Here is a 15,987-nt window from a genome sequence, read left to right as displayed (position 1 = left end):
TGCATTCCCCATGCCCCTCTTCACCCGCTCCTGGCCCAACAGAGTGAGCTCTTCCTTCTCTTTCCCCGTGTGACTGGTGACTGCCATGGTGGTAAAATGCTCATCACATTAATGCGATCCCACCCCTACCCCCTCACAACAGAAGCCCCTGAAGTCCAGATCATTCATCTTAGCACCCCAGTGCCAATCTCAGTGTTTGGGACACAGTGAGAATTAAATAAATCTTTACCGATTGCATGAAAAAATTAACGAGGAAGCATGAGAAACAGCTGCGTTGACACACGCAGATCTGAACTGCAACTGAAGGAAGTTCTAGTCCAACCTGGTGTTTCCCAAACTGTGGTCAGTAGGACATAAACCCCTTGGATGTGCTCTGCTTCTCCTCCCCTGAAAAGAGTAGAAATTTAAAGGGTCTTCTATGGTCAACTAAGTTTGGGAAACGTGGCATACCATAGGTTCCTCCTAAAGAATTATGTGTGCATAAGCTTTACAAAGGCCTTGGGAAGACGTACAGTTATGAATACTCTTAAAAGTTGGTTTCATCTGGTGTTGAGCAAACTAATTCTTTATGAGCCAGGTCTGGCAATTATGTACTGTTTTATGAGCTAACCCTGATCTGTTGATGGTTGATTGGAGGAAATTTTCAAACAAAGGGGCTTCCATTACAGCAGTGGTTCTCAAAGTGTGGTCCCTAGACCAGTAGCAGCGGCATCTGGGAACTTGCTAGAAATGCAAAAGTTCAGGCCCCCCACACCTACTTATTTAGAGATTGGAGACAGGGGTGCAGCAATCTGCATTTTAACAAACCCTCCACACCATAAAATGTGAGTGCCACTACACTAGAGAAACTGCTGGTTCTTGGGAATTCCTCTTACTCATTCAAAGAGGAGAGTTTATCTGCGAGGTGAGTCAGGAGAAGGAGCTTTATGTGAGCAGCTCAACCCCTTTTCAGATCTGCTGTCTGCAATGAAGGCGTTCTGGCCTGCTTTATTGGTAGTCTGTAAGCTCCGTGAGCCAGAATCTCCTGTGGGGAAGGCCCGCAGTTTTCCAGCACTGCCTGTGACTAGATGGGAAACTGTCTAATCCAGAGACAAAGTGTAAGCAGGCCTTTTGCCCACAAATCAAAAGCCCGACCTTCCTATAAGCTTATCTTTATTAGAAGATAGCATTTTGAGCACTGTTTGCATGTCTCCTGTGTCTTATTTCTTAATTGGTTCTGAACTTGTGTGGGGAAGAAGGTGATTTTTACAGGGCTGCCATGTTGCATAGCACAGAAATCAGTGTACAGCTCTTGAAGTTGTACATTGCAGCAGTCCCCGTATTCATTAGCTCCATAGAACCCCAAGTTTGTTGCTATTTAGAGTGCTATGTTGAGAAAGTTTCTGGGACTGGGTGTGGGTTCAGTGGGAAGGAGTACTGAGATCAGTTAATGAAGTCTGGGCAGGCATGGGAGGAGAAGTGGAGGCATGTGAGTCAAATGCCTGACATTCCAGGGTAAGTTGTCATCAGAACAAACAGTTCCACACCTAAGTAAAGAGTTTGGAAACACTGCACTGTGTCACTCTTTCCCCTCTCCATTAAGCAGCTGTCTAAGCCATGACTGGTTCTTCTAAATGGACTAATCTATCAGGAGGGAGTACCCTGAGCCAAGGACCAGATATAGGTAAATCGCTAGATCATTCCCTCATAGAAAGCAATAAATTGGCCTTTGGGTTTATCCCTAAGTCTCTTGTGTGTCTAGTTAGTATGGCTACATCTGCCAGAGCCCGGCCATCTTGAGCACACTGAGAGAGCAGAGTTTATGTATGGGGAAGCTGAACCACGGTTCTGGACACTGTGAGCCTCACATGGGGTAGCCAGGGGCCTCCATGGATGTCTTTCATCATAATGGATGTCTGGGCCGAAAGACCTCTCAACTCATGCTTTCCATTTCAAAAGACAAAGCATTTGGGCAAAGAGGAATGAAGAGGAGAAATTTCTAGGGAATCTGATGCTTGTGTCATTTCTCAGACAGAAATATTCCAACTATCTCTTTCTTTGAGAGCAGGCATTTGGCACCTGTATCATGTAGATCATTACATCTGCTGGAATTTGAAAATTATTTTGTGTGTCTATGAGAAAGAGATTTAATGTATTTATCTTCCCTTGATGCCTGCTTCCTCTCTGAGTTTCTGTGACTTTAACCAATAATGCCCTTGTATGTAACTTCGTAATGTGAAACCCATACATAGAGTTTTTGTTTTTGTTTTTTTGGTGAAACTACTTTTCTAAAATTACTTAAGAGCTGCCAATCCTGAAAAGCAGCTACCAAATTAATTTGGAATAGTGACAACCCCAAACGAGTTCAGATAGAAGAAAGCTGAGAGGTATAAGCACTATCAGAGTTTTCACATTTAATCTCCTACATATTCCTACAGCTAGAGTTTAATCAAGAGACTATTGATGCATAAAAGAATGAATGTTTAGGAGGAAATTAGGAAAACTGATGCAAATTGACAAAAGAATGTCAGAATATTTCAAAGTTTCCTCAGAACTGAGAGTAAAAATGTAGACTTTTATTGCCTTTTTTCTACCTCTCCCTGTGAAACCTAAATGCTGGTTATGTCATAGGAAAAGTGCTCAAAATGACACCTTACAGATTTTCTAGTGACTTCCAATGTAGTGTCCATCATGTTTGAGAGTAGGGGTTGTGGAATGAGACAGCCTCCATCTATATGTAGGCACCAGTGTTTACTGGCTGTAGGACGCTGGGTCAGTCACGTCACCTCTTGGAGCCTCAGTAAGCTCATAAACAGGCATACCATGTCTTATTGCACTTGGCTTTATTGTGCTTCACAGATATTATATTTTTTTATTTTTAATTTTTACAAATTGAAGGATGTGGCAACTCTGTGTCGAATAAGTCTACCGGCGCCATTTTTCCAACAGCATTTGTTCACTTTGTGTCTCTGTGTCACATTTTGGTAATTCTTGTAGTATTTCAAACTTTTTTGTTCTTATTATATTTGTTACGGTGATCTGCAATCTTTGATTTTACTATTATGATTGTTTTGAGGTTCCGCGAACCATGCGCATAATAAGATGACAAACTTAATTGATAAATGTTGTGTGTGTTCTGACTGCTCCACCAAACAGCTGTTTCCCTATCTCTCTTCCTCTTCTTTGGCCTCTCTTTTTCCTGAGATACAATGGTATTGAAATCAAGCGAATTAATAACCCTACAATGGCCTCTAAGTGTACAAGTGAAAGGAAGAGTCAATCGATGAGGTAAACTTCATTGCTGTCTTATGTTAAGAAATTGCCGCAGCCACCCCAACCTTCAGCAATGACTACTTTGGTCAGTTAGCAGCCATCAACATGGTAGCAAGACTCTCCACCAGCAAAAAGATTATGACTCACTGAAGGCTCAAATGATGGTTAGCATTTTTGAGCAATAAAATATTTTTTAATTAAGGTATGCGCATTGTTTATTAGACATAATGCTACTGCACACTTAATAGACTACGCTATAGTGTAAATATAACTTTTATACTCACTGGGAAACAAAAAAAATGTGTAACCAGCTTTACTGTGATAGTTACTTTATTGCAGTGGTCTGAAACCAAACCCGCAATATCTCTGAGTTATGCCTGTATAAAACAGGAATCATAACAGTGCCAGCTCACAGCCCTGTGGAGAGGAATGAACTAATTCATTTCAAGGAATATTAGTCTTGGGCTCATGGTGAGCACTCAGTTGACACTAACTGTTATTACTATTATTTTGTGGGAGCAACCAGTCCCTCTGTTTGGGACTGGAACCATTCTAATTGGTTGGCTATTTTTTTTAATGAGGTATGATTGATAAATAAAATCGTATATATTTAAAGTGTACAATGTTATGATTGATATACATATATATTGTGAGATGATTTCCAAAATCATCACCTCACATAGGTAGTAAGCTTAGTTACATTCTTTTTTTAGTAGGAATGCTTAAGATTTACTTTCTTAGCAACTTTCAAGTAAAAAATAAAACTTTATTTTTAACTATAATCATCATGCTATATGTTTGATCCTCAGAACTTATTCATCTTATAACTGTATAATTAAATGTTTGTACCATTTGACTAGTATCTCTCCAATTCCCCTCCAGCCCTTTTGATTGGGAAATTTAATCTATTTACATTTAAAGTAATTGTTGATAGATAAGGACATCTTAATGTCATCTTATTAATTGTTTTCTTCTTGTTTTGTAGTTCCCTTTTTTTTCTTCTTTGCTTGCTATTTTCTTTTGTGAACTGATGATTTTCTATAGTGGTGTGCTTCTCTTTATCTTTTGTATATCATGGAACATTTTTGCTTTGTGGTTACCATAAGGCTTATGTAAAACATCTTATGGTTATAACAGTCTATTTTAAGCTGATAATAACTTAAACTTCAATTGTATATAAAAACTCTAGCCTTTTATTCCCCCCCCGCTGATGTTTTATGTTTTTGATGTCATAATTCACATCATTTTATATTATGTATCCATTAACAAATTATTGTAATAATAGTTATTTTTAATGCTTTTGTCCTTTTACCTCTACACTAAAGTGGTTAACAAACCATCATATTCTGGTTTGTTAGTCTGAATATTTACCAGCGTGTCATATATTTTCATATCTTTTCATGTTACTAATTAGCATTCTCTCATTTTAGCTCGAAGGACTCCTTTCAGCATTTTTTGTAAGGCAGATCCAGTAGTGATGAAATCCCTCAGCTTTTGTTTGTTTGGGAAACTCTTTATCTTACCTTCCTTTCTGAAGGACAGCTGTTCCAGGAAAAGTATTCTTTGTTGGCAGGTTTTTTTTTTTTTTTTTCTGTCAGCACTTTATGTCATCTCACTCCCTTCTGGCCTGCAAGATTTCTGTGAAGAAATCTACTGATAGCCTTATGGGGGTTTCCTTGTATGTGAGAAATTATTTTTCTCTTGCTGCTTTAAAATTATCTCTTTGTCCTTGACTTTAGACTGTTTTATTATAACGTATCTACAGGAAGGTCATTTTAGGTTTAAATCTTGGTGTGACCTTTTAGCTTCATGAACTTTGTGGTCCAAATCTCAGATTTAGGAAGTTCTCAGCCATTATTTCTTTAAGCTTTCTGCCTGTTTGTCCCTCTCTTTTCCTTCTGGTACTCTAATAAAGTGTAGACTGTTTTTCTTAATGGCATCCCATAGTTTACACAGGCTTTCTTCACTCTTTTTCTTTTGTTCTCTGACTGGATAATTTCATAGGTCCAGTCTTTTACTTCACAGATTCTTTCTTCTGCTTAATTTAGTATGTTGTTGATGTTCTCTATTGCATTTTTTTCATTTCATTCATTGTATTCTTCAGCTCAAGAATTTCTGTTTGGTTCTTTTTTATGATTTCTATCTCTCTGCATTTTGTTTGTGTATTATTTTCCCGTTATCATTGGATTGTCTTTTTGTGTTTTCTTGTAGCCCACTGAACTTCCTTAAACAGCTGTTTTGAATTATTCGAATCAGATAAATCACAGATCTCCATTTCTTGGAGATCTATTACTGAAAAAGTATTGTTTACCTTTGGCAATGTCATCCTTCCTTAATTTTGTATATTCCTTGAATCTGAGGTGATTTTGAGGTAGAGCCAAATTTGGGAGCTGCTGTTAGACCTGGTAGGAGGGCCTCTGGAATCTTATCTGTGATCATGACAGAGCCCGAGCCACTCCTGTAACCTATGTTTTTTTCCCACGCATGTCTCCCTTTTTTTCTGATACAAGTGGAGAAAGAGGCCCCAATCCACACTGACTGTTTACAGTGTTTTTAAGTCAGCCATTAGATACAAAAGTTGCACCAAGGCCCCTGGGCAGCAGAGGGCACTCTGGAGACTTTGGGCTGTAGGCTTTCCTGGTGGGTTCTAAATTTTTTCTCAAACTACCTGCAGCAAAGAACCAGATTTCCCCCTGCCCACGCTTTTGGAGAACAGTACTTTGTAAAATACAATAAATATTCATTATTAAGAAAAACAATAAAAACATATAAAATGCAAACCATACTTTCCTCCCAACATTACTATGAAGCTTAAAAAAACCTTCAGAAAAGCTGAAAGAATTGTAGAGTGAACCCCCTATATCTACTGCTTAATTCTACTATTGACATTTTGTTACATTTGTTTTATCATTTATTTCCTTTGTGGGTATCCCAGAGTGGGAGCAAATAGGGGTTCCAGGGTGAGAGTACCAAGTGCCAGGAGTGATCTATCTGGAAAATGTCATAGGCTTTTCCTTTTTCCACCCTTCCATGCCTTGTCCCACAGGTTAGGAGCAGGTGACAGCTGCCGCCTCAGACAGCTGTAAGAGCAAAGCTATGGTGGTGAATCCCCACTGCAAGCCATTCTAAGAGAATTCATCTTCTTTTCTTCCCTGGATGGATTGGGGGCCTCATCCAGACACAGGTATATTTGGTTACTTCTTTTTGAAATGAATTTGTGACCCCTGGGAAATGCTCACAGATCCCCAGTGGATGTTAGACATGGCTTTGAGAGCCAAGGGTCTCAGAATAGAAGGATGGGTCTGGTCAGTAGGCCAGTCCTTTGGAAGCAGCCTGCCTCATCAGTTCAGATTGGCTTCCATGACACACTCCATCATTCCACAAATAATTATTATATACTGAGTAAAATGTACCCACTGCTGGCTACAAGAGTCCTCCCCCAGTAACCTGTGGCATCTGCCCTGAGAGCCTTCAATCTGATTGGGGAGGGAAAACATGAATACCTAGTATAATAGTGAGAGCTGACGCTTATGAGGCCCCTGATATGTGACATTTTATAAAGGAGGAAACCAAGGTACAGAGAAGTTAAGTAACTTACCCAAGTTCCCACAAGTCCATAGTGAGACCAGAGTTTAAATGGAACTAATAAGAAAGAGTCAGAACTCAAACCCAGGCAGTCAGGCTCAAGAATTCACATTCATAACCAGCATATCATACTGCACTAGTAGTTGCTAACTTCATGGGCAATTACCACATATGAATAATCACTATGGATGAGATCCTCTTTAAAGTGCTTTGCATATATGAATTCAGGATTTGGTGGGTGTTCTAAGGATGATCCAAAGGGAATCCAGGAATTCTGAAGGGAAGAGCATTTTCAGAGAATGCTTCACACACATTTTTAAAAAATGACATGTTTTGCATTTCAAGATCTAATTTAGAATCCAAACTTTTCATAAGATGCTTCTGATTAAATCCATGTAGAATAAATATTGGAATCTAAGAATAAAAGTGACTACACAAAGCTCTAAAGGATAGATAGACGTTTGATGCTCTCCCTGACAATTTCAGAAGTGGTATAGAAATATGAAAGCCCAATTATGCTATTTACTTAAGATCCAGCTGAGATCTTCAGAATTTCTGATTTAGAGCTTTCAGGACCTATGTTGGAAAGAGGAATGAAAGAGAAAAAAATCTTGAGTTCTGTCTGTGAGCTCTTAAGTAAGTTGTGTAAGCTCTGTTAGACTCGGGTTCTCATGTATGCAATGAAGGATTGGTCCAGTTCTCTAGTCTTAGCTTCATTACATGATACTCTGGCAAGTGCCTAATTTTAGAAGGGAAAAGGTGGAATTGCCCGATGGGATTTGCATATGATTCACAGCCTGTCTGGTCTATGTAACAGCCTGTAGAACATCAGGACACATCTCTTATGTCAAGCATGTATATGTCATCCACCTTTGTTGTGTGTTGCCAAAAATAGGAGGTTGGGACCTGCTGGGATTGATGATCTCTAGGACCCCTTCCAGGGTTAAGCTTTGTATCCCCGGTGCCTCTACACCTATGTCTGACAGGACACCCTGCCTCAGCCTGCTGCCACCTCCATCTGGAGAGGGCTCCTCTCTCAAAAATCACAACAAAAATCCAAACATTAATCCTTACTCAACTTCCACAGAGACAGCACTTTCATTTTAGAAGACAAGGTTCTGAATTAGGAGGGAAACTACACCTTCTGGACAAATCATTCCTCCAAGCTGATTTTGTAATATTTTCTTAAGTTAATAGATCTCTGATGTCTAAAAGCATAGTAGGTCCTTTCCATCTCTTCCTGTCTTCCTTCCTCTGCCCTCCGTCCTTCCTTTCATAGTGCCATTGTCAAGAACGGCATCTGAGAAGTAAGGGGAGGGTGTGTGTGTGTGTGTGTGTGTGTGTGTGTGTGTGTGTGTGTGTGGAGTCAGTGTGTCGAGCGGCATCTGAGAGGTAAGGGGAGAGTGTGTGTGTGTGTGTGTGTGTGTGTGTGTGTGTGTGTGTGTGTGTGTGTGACGTTATGCCTAGTGGCTAAAGGGGCAGCAGTGTTGGAGGGAGTGCACCAAGACAGCAGGCAGAGGAGGCAGTTGTTAGCATAGTTAGGAGATTGGCTACAATGAGTACAAAAGTCAATAAACTGAGAAAAATAAGAGACAGATTTCTCACTGTCAAATAACCAAAACTAGACCAGAAATTGCTGGCAGAACTACCTGCACTTTCACCACCCTGAGAAGGCAGTGCCCACTAAAAAGGGTGGTGTCTCCAACATGCAAATGGTACTGGTATGTATACAAGCCCCTTTGGCCCTGGGATAATCACAGGGCAAACGGTACATTTCTTTGGAAGATCAGAACTGTCCTCACCCCCTCTCCTCTGTCCTCTGTCCTTCTCCCAGGGCAGTGAAGTGAGATCTGGGTACATTGTGACCTTTACCCTGGGATCATGAATCATGACTTAATTAATATAAAACGCTTATTGAAACAGTGGGAAAAAAAATCAAGAGAGATATAAATAAATGAAGAGACAACACTGTATTCATGGATTGGAAGCCTAAATATAGTAAAGATGTCAATTCTCCTTAAACTGATAGTCAACTTTAATACAATTACTATCAAAATCTTAGCATATATAGATATAGATGATATTATTTTAAAAATTATATGAGTATAGAATTGCTCTAATAATTCAAAAATAGAAAAAATAAAGTACAAAAAGCAGTCTACACAATTTTAAGATTTATATTAGTTATAATAATCAAGACATGGCATTGGTGGAGAAATGGACACATAGATCAATGAAACAGGATAGAGAACCCAGAGACAGACACAAACAAATATGCCAACTTAAGTGCAAGAGCAATTTAATACAAGAACGATAGTCTTTTCAACAAAAGGTGCTAGAGAAATTGGATATCGTGAGGGGCGGGGGAGACCCTTAACAGAAATTTCATAACTAATACAAATATCAACTCAAAATGGATCATTAACTTAGACTTAAGCATAAAATTTAAAACTATAAAACTCTAATAAAAGAATACAGGAGAGAATCTTTGGCATCTAGGGCTAGGCAAGGAATTCTTAGACTTGACACCAAAAGTACAATCTATAAAAGAAAAAATTTACAACTTGGACTTCATCAAAATTAAAATGTACGCTCTGTGAAGGACTCTGGTGAGAGAACAAAAAGACAAGCTACAAATTGGAAGAAAATATTTGTAAACCACATATTTGATAAAGGAATAGTTTCTAGAATGTTCAAAGAACTCTCAAAATTCAACAGTAAAAAACAAATAATCCAATTATAAAATGAGCCAAAGACATGGTAAGACATTTCACAGAGGATATGCAGATGGCAAATAAGCTCATGAAAAGATGTTCAACATCTTTAGCCATTCGGGAAATGCAAATTAAGACCACAATGAGATATCACTACATACCGATCAGAAAGGCAAAAGTGAAAAATAGTGACAACACCAAAATGCTGGAGAGAATGTGGAAAACCTGGATCACTCATACATTGCCAGTGGAAATGTAAACTGGTATAGCCACTCTGGAAAAGAGTTTAGTAGTTTCTTAAAAAAAAACAAAAACAAAAAAAAACCAGACATGCAACTATCATGCAATCTGACAATTGTACTGTTGGGCATTTATCCCAGAGAAATGAAAACATATTTCATACAAAACCTGTATATAATATGCACAACAGCTTTACTCCTAATAGCCAGAAACTGGAAAAAAACACAGATATCCTTTAACACGTGAATGGTGAACGAATGTTACATTCACACCATGGAATACCACTTGGCAATAAAAAGAATTGAACTATTGGTACACCCAATGGCATGGATGAATCTTCAAAGAATTATGCTGAGTGAAGTAAACGAATCCCAAAAGATCACATACTGTATGGTTCTGTTTATATCTCAAAATAAAAAGTTTAATTTAAAAAATTTAAAAACCGGAAAAGGACATTTTGGTAAGGTAGATATTTAGAATAATATCTACCCTAGACAAGGCGATAGAAACCTGAGTCTTTTCCCAGCTCTGTCTCAAACTTACTTTGTGGCTTTGAGTCATGTAACATCTCTGAGTCTCAAGTTACTCACAGTAAAAAGGAGAATGAAGCTGGCCTAATATAATGTATGAATTTGCTAGGGCTGTTGTAACAAAATTTCACAAATTGGGTGGCTTAAAAAATAGGAATTTATTTTCTTACAATTCCAGAGGCTAGAAGTCCAAGATCAAGGTGTCAGCAGAGTTGGCTCCTTCTGAGGGCTGTGAGGGAAGAATCTGTTCCAGGCCTCTCTCCTTGGCATGTAGAGGGCTATCTTCTCCCTTTGTCTCTTCACCTAATCCTCTCTATACTGGTCTCTATGTCCATATTTCCATTTTTTATAAAGACTTCAGTCATGTCAGATTAGGCTCACCCTAATAACTTCACTTTAACTTGATTACTTTTATAAAGACCTTGTCTCCGAATCAGGTCACATTTTGAGGTACTGCGGGAAGACTTTAGCATATAAATTTGAGAATGGAGGACGCAGCTCAGAACACTTAACATCGTAGAGGCGCTGTGATAATCAGATGAAATAACTATGCGAAAGCCATTTGCAGAAGGTTCTGTGCAAAATCAAATTAAAAAAAAAATCTTTAAGAACTTTTTAAGAAGCAACTTGGTGAGCAAACAATGACTTAAGAGCCAGAAGTTTCAGGACTGAGCTTGAGTCACAAAGCAAACCTGTCAGGTCCCTTAGCTAGTTTCCTGTTTTTGGATTATGAGATTAGGCTTATGATTTCTACTGTGATTTTAGCTTTAGTATTCTGTTGGTTCTAATTTCACCGTTTTAAAATAATTTTCTGATTTTAAGAAATGAATGTTCAGTATAGAATAGTTGGATCATACTCAAAGGAATAAGGGGGAAAATTACCCATAATGTTATAACTCAGTGAGAACCTCAGTGCTTAACATTTTGGTATTTTTCCTTCTATTTTTTTCCCCCCAAAAATGTGTAGAGAGAGATGTCATATGTAAAGATAAATATGTCATGTATTTTATATATAATAAATAATACATATTATATATAATATTCATTATATGCATATTCATTTTACATATTAGAGCTCTTAGTTTCTATACAATTTTCTATCTGGCTTTTTTTTTTTACCTGACATTATATTACAAGCATTTTCCTACATCATTAAAATTTTTCTAATGTGCAATCCCTATTGGTTGTATATTATTCTGTTGAATGAAAGATCTCTTATTTAACCAGATTCTTAGTTCCTTCAAGCCTGCTTCTCTGTGTTCAGAAAGAAATTTTTGCAGATCTGTGCCATCCACCTCTAAACAGAATATTAGGCTTTTACACACACTAGACGTGACACTAGAGAAAGCCAGCCCTCCTGCCAGGCCATGGGGCTGCAGCTCCAGCTGCTCGATTAGAGTCCTAAGGTCCCACCTGCTAGAGAATGGAAGAGTTTGGTACTTGGGTTGAATGAATGTACCTCTTTCAGGGTGATACAGCAACTGGGAGAAGGTAGCAACCCCAGGAAAGAGGCTAGGGAAAAAGCAAAGAAGGCTGATTGCAGAGTGAGGGAGGCGGGACAGAGTCCTGTCAGGACTTCTCAGCTTTCACTTCTCAGCTTTCTGTGTTCCCAGAGCATCATTGCATACTTTCTGCTCCTAAGTGCTTCCTTGGGTTGGCTGGCGCTGGGCCGTTAACACAAAAAAAAATACAGTAAAAACAAGATTTTTAGTAGATGAGGCAGCCCAAAGAGGATCTTATATTCAAGACCATAGACCTTGGCCCCAGCTTAGCTGATGTAGTAGCGCAGTGCACAGGTGTGGAAGGAGACCACAGCCCAACACATTTTTATTTATGCCGCAGAAATCATCTGGTTCAGATGGACTTTCTGGGCTCCCACAGGATGCGGCAGGCCATCGCCGAACGCAGCTGTCAGGCTTTTTTTAGGATGAAGAGGGCCAACATATGTGAGGGAGAAACTGAGCTGTTGATTTATTATTTATTTATTTTTTAATTTGTTTACCTGCTTCTGGCACTGATACAATTGTGATTGTATTCATATTGCTGGTCCTCTTTTAAATGTTTTATCTTTCTAGGAATTAAATCCCCTCAGAATCTAATGTGCCCAGATTTTGGCAAAAATCAGAAAGAAGTATCTGTTGGGTTTTGCTGATGGTCTTTCATTTTGGTGTGGTTTATCTTAGTGAATAGGCAGAACTCTAGACTGAGCAAGAGAAAATCATTTTCAGTCTTCAGTTCATCACTCATTAGATGTGTGATTTTGAACACGTTATGTGTGTGATTTTAAATGATTTAACTATTCTGGTTCTCAGTTTCCTAAAATATAACATGAAGGAATTGGATTATTGGTGGTTTCCTCAGTTTTTGACACTGTGGAACCCTTCGTTTGCATGAAATCTTATATGAGAATACCCAAGGCTAATTCTTAAAATATTTACCAACCAGAAGTGCTTGGACCCCTCCAGTGAGAACCCATATTGATCATAGGCCTGCATCAGAGACCTAGGAACTCCCTGCCTTGCCTGACATTGATTGCGCTTCATCTCTACTCCCTCAACTTGTTTATATTCCTGTTTTGGTAACTGATCAGGTCTGTGATCATAGCGAATTGGGAGATGGAGCTCAGAAGTTAGGCCATGTTGCTCAGGCAGCAGGACGCGCTCAGGGAACTCAGGACAGCAATTGTTTACTAACAGTTATGTTCATAGCAGTATTAGTCACAACAGACAAAAATGGAAACAAACCAAGTACCCATCAAATAGTGAATGGATAAAGAAAACGTAGTATATCTATGTGATGGAATATTATGCAACCATTTAAGGGAATGATGTAGGAATAAACGCTGCAGCATGGATGAACCTTGAAAAAATTATGGTGAGTAAAAAAACCAGACACGAAAGGCCACATATTGTATTGTTCCATTTACATGAAGTGTCTAGAATAGGAAAATCCATAGAAACAGAAAGTAGATTAATGATTTGCCAGTAGATTAATGAGAGGGCAGGGGGCACGAGAGAAGGGGAAGAACTGCCAATGGGCATGGGGTTTATTTCTGCAATGATGAAAATTTGCTGAAGTTAGATGTGGTGATGGGGTTGCACAACTCTGTAAAAAACAAAGAATCATACACTTTAAAAAGGGCGAATTATGGTATGTGATTATATCTCCAAAAATCTTATTTTAAAAGGTATCATGAAAAGCTATATGTTTATATTTTTTGATATTTAATAAAATATGTAAGTACTCAAGAAAGCACAAAATGCCAGTCAACACAAGAAAAAAATAGAGAATTTGAGTTGACTAGTAAGTATTATAGAGAATAAATTAGGAGTCAAATATCTCTTCTTTCCTATAAATACAGGCCCAGATGGTTTTACAGGTGAGCTCTACTAAACTCTTAAGAAACATGTCATTCTAATCTTGAATAGATTGTACCAGAAAACAAAAGCAAAGAAAAATCCGCCCCACTCATTTTATGAGATCAGGATAGTATTGCTTACAAAATTAGATACAAGCAATGCAAGGAAACTATAGGCCCATTTCACTTATGAACATCAATGTAAAAAATCAAAACAAGATTTTAGCTTACCAAACTAGATACTGAATTTTTAAAAAAGACATCATGATTAAATTGAAAGCCTGTGAGGATGGCTTAGCACCTGAGATTTTATCAATGTAATTTTCCTTATTAACTGCCTTAACAATAGAAAACACATGATATTTCAAACTACTAGGAAAAGCATTGATTGATCTATTTATAATTTTTTTAAAAAAATTGCTTAGAACCTAGGGTAGAAGGAGAGCTGTCTTAATTTAATAAAGCTTACATACAAAAACTTATAGCTCCTGTTAGACTTAGTGGAGAAACTTTAGATGCTTTGCCCGGTTTTGAGGCAGGGGAGAAGGGCTGTCTCCGAAAAACTCAAAGTTGTCCCCATGAGACTCTCTGAGACCAGAGAGCCCCATTTCTAGGTTCCCACAGTGTCAGATAAGTAAAAACTTTCTTGCTATCTTTTTCTGCTCTCTCCCACACTTTTATCCTTGAGGAGTCAGAATCCATGATTAATGAAATTGGGAAGCAGGATCAGAGCTCAAGAACTCTAACTCAGCACCTTGGTCCACTGCAGCTGCCTTGCTCCAGGCCCAAGCTGTGAACATGCAGGAGCCAAAACTGTGGATGAAGTGTAAAGTTTAATTTTTCACTGGACTGAAAATATGAATTATTGAGATGAGACTGCTTTTATTACCTGAAAGGGACCACAAAACTCATAAGACTTGTCCTAAATTTAATCCAGGAGCAGAGGAAACTAGTCCCACGGAATAAATTTTAAAAAATAAAAGGAACAACAACAAAAAAAGATGCTCTATGATTATAACTCACATACAGTGATAATTGGAGGTAATTGTTACCTTATTTTTTGTTACCATAATCCTGGTAGGTAGATGCTGTTGTGAGAATAATAGGAAACCCCACAGAGGTGGAAACCCTTGCTTGTAGAGTTTAAGGGTGTTGGACAAATTCACAGAGCAGGCAAGTGGCAAAGCCAAGGATTAAGTTCTGATTTCTGGCTCTACAGTCGTACTTATGAACAGAACATTTAAAACTCCAGACTTGAATCAGTGTCCAAGTTCCTCTCACCGCATCTCAGGATCCCAGAACCCATTCCATTCAGAACTTTCTGGGTGAAATACCCCTCTGCTTCCTGGTGGTCCTCTTGGGTTAAATCTCTTTTTGAATGGCCACAAGCAAAACATTCCTATCCCTGTTTGCACCTCTTTTCCCCACCATTCTGTGCCTTGGACATGCCATCAGGACAAGGGGAGGTTCCTCCCCAGTCAGCCTTCTGCTCCCATTTGTCCCTGCAGCCTCTTGTCTGGGGATCCATCAGACCTGTGTAGACCCAGTGTAACCATGCCCCAAGCTTTAAGGAATAGAGTGCACACTTTCCAAGGATCAAATCGAAGCCCTCTAAAGATGGATGGGATGCAAAGGAACTAGAACCCTCCCTCTACTTCAAATCCTAACAAGGTGGCAGCAGCTCCTTACAGGAGACCCTCCTTACATGCTCCATCTCCACTCCAACTTGTTTATACTCCTGTTTTGATAACTGGTCAGCTTGTTAAACTTTCTTATTAGCTCTAATCATTTTATTCTCCTGTTGATTATATTGGCTTTCCCAGCAATTTCATAATATTTGCAAATAACGATAATGTTATGTCTTCACTTCCAATCCTATTACTTTTTTCCCCCTATTTCTTCCAAATTGACCAGGCCCTCCATTACTGTGTAAACTATCAACATTCTGGACTTTTTCCCAACCTTAAAGGAACATCCATGTTCTGTACCCAGGGGCCAGCTTCACGCTGTATACTATCTCTGCAGTCACACTGGGCCTCACACTTGTTTTAATGCTTTCTTGTTGCTGTCTTAAGATCATCAACGTTTTTGAAAAGGGCTTTGCATTTCTCATCAGGCACTGCAAATTACATAGCAGTCCTGTCTTGATGAGAGTTAGTGATGGTTATGTAAGAAAATGTACAGCAGTCACGAGTCAGCAAAGTGGAATTTCTACGCAGGGACCTTGTCTTACCTAGTTATCAAAGTGTCCTTTCCAGAGATGTATTTTTATCTTTTTTGCTGGATAAATTCTATATAAATAAGTTGG

General features: G+C 38.7%; 1 long non-coding RNA gene across 1 annotated transcript in view; it reads left to right on the top strand.

Moving 5' to 3' along the window:
* The first annotated feature begins 255 nt into the window (after positions 1-255).
* Positions 256-15,987, top strand: part of LOC112469559 — a 24,921-nt gene continuing 9,189 nt past the window's right edge. Inside the window, exons 1-2 of the long non-coding RNA XR_003042676.1 lie at positions 256-1,663; positions 6,299-6,436. This is a non-coding gene — a long non-coding RNA (uncharacterized LOC112469559). The remainder of the gene's footprint in view (positions 1,664-6,298; positions 6,437-15,987) is intronic.

The sequence above is a fragment of the Pteropus alecto genome, unplaced genomic scaffold (assembly GCF_000325575.1).
Source record: "Pteropus alecto unplaced genomic scaffold, ASM32557v1 scaffold86, whole genome shotgun sequence".
In the NCBI taxonomy this organism is placed as follows: Eukaryota; Metazoa; Chordata; class Mammalia; order Chiroptera; family Pteropodidae; genus Pteropus; species Pteropus alecto.
This window is presented reverse-complemented; position numbering and strand designations above follow the sequence as displayed.